Below are 4,182 nucleotides of genomic sequence, written 5' to 3'. Positions count from 1 at the left end.
TCTGCTCTCATTAGAGAAAAGAGGAAAACATTATTGTAAATTTCTTTAATACAGTTGTGCAGTATTAAAGTTGCTTTGATTGAAAAGCCATGGAACAAATTAAATATATAAAAACAATAATAATTTTAGGCTTTCTCACATTAAACCTAATCCAGCTCACAACCAAGAAAAATAGAAAGATAATCTGTCTCTCAACCTGTTCAGGAAGCCACAGTAGTCGCAAAGAAACCCAGTCCCTGGATCTCTGCCAAAGGGTCATTCCATATGGATCCAGGTGTAAGGCCCATTCACATTCGGGAATCAGACAAAGGATCTAAATGTAATTGTAGTATCACAGCCTTCCTGAAGAGCAAAATATGACCATCAAGGATACAAGAGCTAACCCAAAATCTGATCTTCCTACTGTGTCAACAGCAATTACTCAGCTGAGAGCAGATCCGTGAGAAGCAAGCAGGCCTTGCCCAGGGTCACACATGACCTCAGTAGCAGGGCAAAGACATTTTCATTGGAAATAACTTACTTCAGTAATGTCATCACTAAGTAAGCACTTAATGTTGGCTCTTTCCTTTCAGTCCTCAATGCAGGTGCTAATATTTTCTCTTTCACTCATTGTTATTTCTAATTATATAAAAATGTCTTCATCACATGTTCATATAAACTCACATGAGAAAATGTCATGTGTTACCACTGCTCTCTTACTCCATAAACATGAAGAAAAGATACCTCTTAGTGTACTTATTGCCAGCAGTTTTATTTTTCCCCTTTCTCAAGTATTCTGTATTTTACATTCAGTATAGAATTGAGTTTTGTGTTTTAATTGGACAATATCTTTTTTTTCCTTTTCATAAGAGAGTTAACCACATTGACTTTGATTAATATGAATTTTGTTTGCTTTATTTTGGGGTATAGTATTTCATACTATGTGTTATCTGCATATATTTGTATTTTGCTATCTTGTTTGTCTTTGTTACTTTTGTTTCAGTGTTAAAATATTTAGGAAAGTTTTATTTTTGTTCTGTTGGCTACCTGACATAGCTCCCTGACGTCATCATTTTCCTTAGACAGTAGTTACTGTCTTCAGACTAAAACATGACTTGTGTTCTCTTTCCTCCCCTCTCACATTCTCCTTCATCCTCCGATTTGATTGATATAATACTAACATTGAGTGTCCCCCTTGGCAGTAGGGAGCATGCCCACACTTCCACAAGCCCTTTCCCTCCCAGGCATTAGAGATGAGGCAGTCAGTGAGTGTCTTTTAAAGATGCCTTCTCTTCCTCTTGACTCCCATTTGTCTTTATTCTATCATTTCTACAGTATCAGAACACCTAACAACTACATTCCTCTCCAACACTAGATTCTGCATTGGGTTTTTTCTTCTTTGATTTGAAGTTAAATATATTCCATGCTCACCACCTACCTCCACACTGAAGGAAGGAAGCCAGGTTTTTTTGTTTGTTTGTTTGTTTTGTTTTGTTTTTGAATATAGGAGAAAACAAAAAAAAGAAAAATGTATATGCCCATGGAATAGAGGGGCAAGAGAGAGCAAATGAGGAAGAATGAGAAGGAATGTGTTTATTCTGGACTGGGAGCAGTGACACGTCCAGCACTCTCCAATAGCAGGATGAGGGTGGAATATCAACAGGAGGAGGTAATAGCTGTTTATAAGAGGAGGGGTGTGCCGCCCCAGATAAAAAGCTAAGTGGAATCAGGCACTGGTGGTATTTTAAATCGATGTGTCGCCCCAGAGGTAGGAGTGTCAGAGAGCTCTTTCAGTACCTATATTCCCAAGAAAACATTAGAAACTTTTTGATGAGCAATGTCCGTCATGAGACAATCTGAGAATGGAGAATGATTAGATTGGTAGCAAGGGTCAGGAGATTATATCACTATTGACAAGACTTCCTGTTATTTCACATTCACAGTGTCTGGTATTTCTGGAACTTGAAGGTAAAGAAATTACCTGTGTTTAAACTTGCTGAGATCTGCCTTCTCCTCCCCTTCCTGCATGTTTAATCTGGACTTCTCTTTTCTCGGTCCTTGGTGTTCCTGTCCAACTTGACTTATAATTGACTGTCTGAAGCGACTCCTCAGGACAGGGCTCTGCCCCGGAAGGGGTTTTCATGTGGTGAGTTCGTGGAGGTGCAGCCCACCCTTCCTCTGCTTTTGCTGTCCTTTCATCCTCTGTCTCCCGTAGGACCTGGGACCGGAGGAGGCCCTCCTGGCCTCAGCTGACACTCACGTTGACCCACAGAGCACCAAGCTTTACGTGCCAAGCAGGAATCCCTGAACTGGGGGTGGTGTGTCTGTTAGCTATTGGATTTCTAAGTTTTACTGGGTTTTGAGCCTTTGGGAACCCTGTGTCCTTTCCTTGCATCCTCGAAGGGTCGTTGTGGAGTCTGTGGGGGCGTGGGGATCATGGGGATACCGCCTCACTCTGTCTTGCTGTAGATGCTGCCTTGTTATCCTATGTGCTCTGTCGGGTTTTGTGGCAGATTCAGAGATATTAAAACTATGTATGCTGCTACTTGCACAGGATCCCTATTAACGTGTTTAATGTGCATGTGATTTAAACCTGTCGTTTTCATTCTAAGTTATTTAACAGAAACAGAAGACAGCCTCCTTGTATTGCTGTCTTTGTGAAAGACATTTTTAATAGAGAAGATATGAGAACAGCATGACCAAAACACAATCATAAACTATAATTATGATGTAACTATGCAGTTGTTAAGTATGAGGAAATTAAGCCCTGGCTGGATAGCTTGGTTGGGTAGAATGTCATCCCGATGCTCAGAGGTTGTGGGTTTGATCCCCGTCAGGGCACATACAGGAACAGATTGATGTTTCTGTCTCTCTCTTGCTGTCTCTCCGTTCCTCTCTAAAAATCAATAAGTAATTTTGTTAAAGGAGGAAATTGCTAAAAACTTACATGGGAGTAGCTATACTAAATTTTTAAAAAGTGATTTATACTATTTAAACAATATCATTCATTCAACTTTGTTTGGTTATAATATAATGTTGATGAGAGGGTGAAAAAAATTGATTCCCAGCCAGGGCCACTTTCTGTGTGGAGTTGGACTATTCTCCCCACATCTGCATGGGTTTCCCTGGGTACTTTGCTTTTCTACCACATCCCACAGATGTTCACATGACGTGAATGGGTGTGCTCACTGTGAGTGAGTGTGGTGTGGTGTCCGTATGAGTGGCTCTGAGTTGGACGGGCATCCTGTCTGGGCTTGGGTCTTACTTTGCACCCTGAGCTGCAAGAAGAGGCTTTAGCTACCTGCAGTCCCGAACTGGAGTTAGCAGGTTATAAAAACATTACCTTCCTTTTATTAATGTTTTTTAATGTATGTACAGCTCGCATTTATTTTAGCTTTTAATATTAGAAGAGTTTGGGTCTTTATTTTGATGTCTGGTGATGTTTTTGTGACCAGAAATATACCTTAGAAACTTAACTCTTGTTTATCTGTTAGTCTATAGAAAAATTGGTTTTGTTAAATGTCGATTCACTTAAGGTTGCAGTTTCCAAGAACCCATTAATAGCATTAAAAACATACAAAACAAAACAAAGACTATATATGGAGATACCTTCAAGTGTGGGTAGAGGCACTAAGAAATATCTAGAGTGAGTAAATAGTTCAATAATATAACTTTACACAATTTTGTGATCTTTAAATATTTTGTATGCTAGAAACAGGCATTACTGTTCTTTATTTATTAATTTTGAGATAATTATAGCATTATATGTAGGTTGTAAGCTATTTACAGTGAGGGTGCTAATGGCCTTCACCCAATTTCTTCCAATAATAGAATCTTGCATAACTTAATGGTACATTATTACACCTGGAAATTGACATTGATACAATTCACAGAACTTTCTGTCTCTGATGAAGCTAATGTTGGTAGGGACATCTGAGACTGTTGATGAATGCCAACAGCTCTCATGGCAGCGCAAAAAGAAAAATCACAGAACTTTCTCAGATTTCACAAGTTTTGCATGTACTCGTGTGTGTGTGTGTGTGTGTGTGTGTGTGTGCATGCGTGAGTCCATGCTTTATAATGTGTGTGAATTCATGGAGCCACTGACATAATCAGGATACAGAATATTCCATTACAAGGATTTCTTGTCCTATCCTTTATTAGTATGGCCAACTCTCTCATTCTTTCTGTCCCTAACCTCTG

The 4,182-nt window shown here is 39.3% G+C and overlaps 1 non-coding gene across 1 annotated transcript; it reads left to right on the top strand.

Moving 5' to 3' along the window:
• Positions 1 to 3,873: 3,873 nt before the first annotated feature.
• On the top strand, positions 3,874 to 3,953 carry LOC136321167 (small nucleolar RNA SNORD74). Its single transcript, XR_010728456.1, has one exon. It is a non-coding gene; the product is annotated as a small nucleolar RNA SNORD74 (small nucleolar RNA).
• The last annotated feature ends 229 nt before the right edge of the window (positions 3,954 to 4,182 follow it).

Source organism: Saccopteryx bilineata, chromosome 1 (assembly GCF_036850765.1).
Source record: "Saccopteryx bilineata isolate mSacBil1 chromosome 1, mSacBil1_pri_phased_curated, whole genome shotgun sequence".
NCBI classification, from domain to species: Eukaryota; Metazoa; Chordata; class Mammalia; order Chiroptera; family Emballonuridae; genus Saccopteryx; species Saccopteryx bilineata.
The sequence above is the reverse complement of the archived record's forward strand: the minus strand, read 5'-3'. Positions and strand labels throughout refer to the sequence as shown.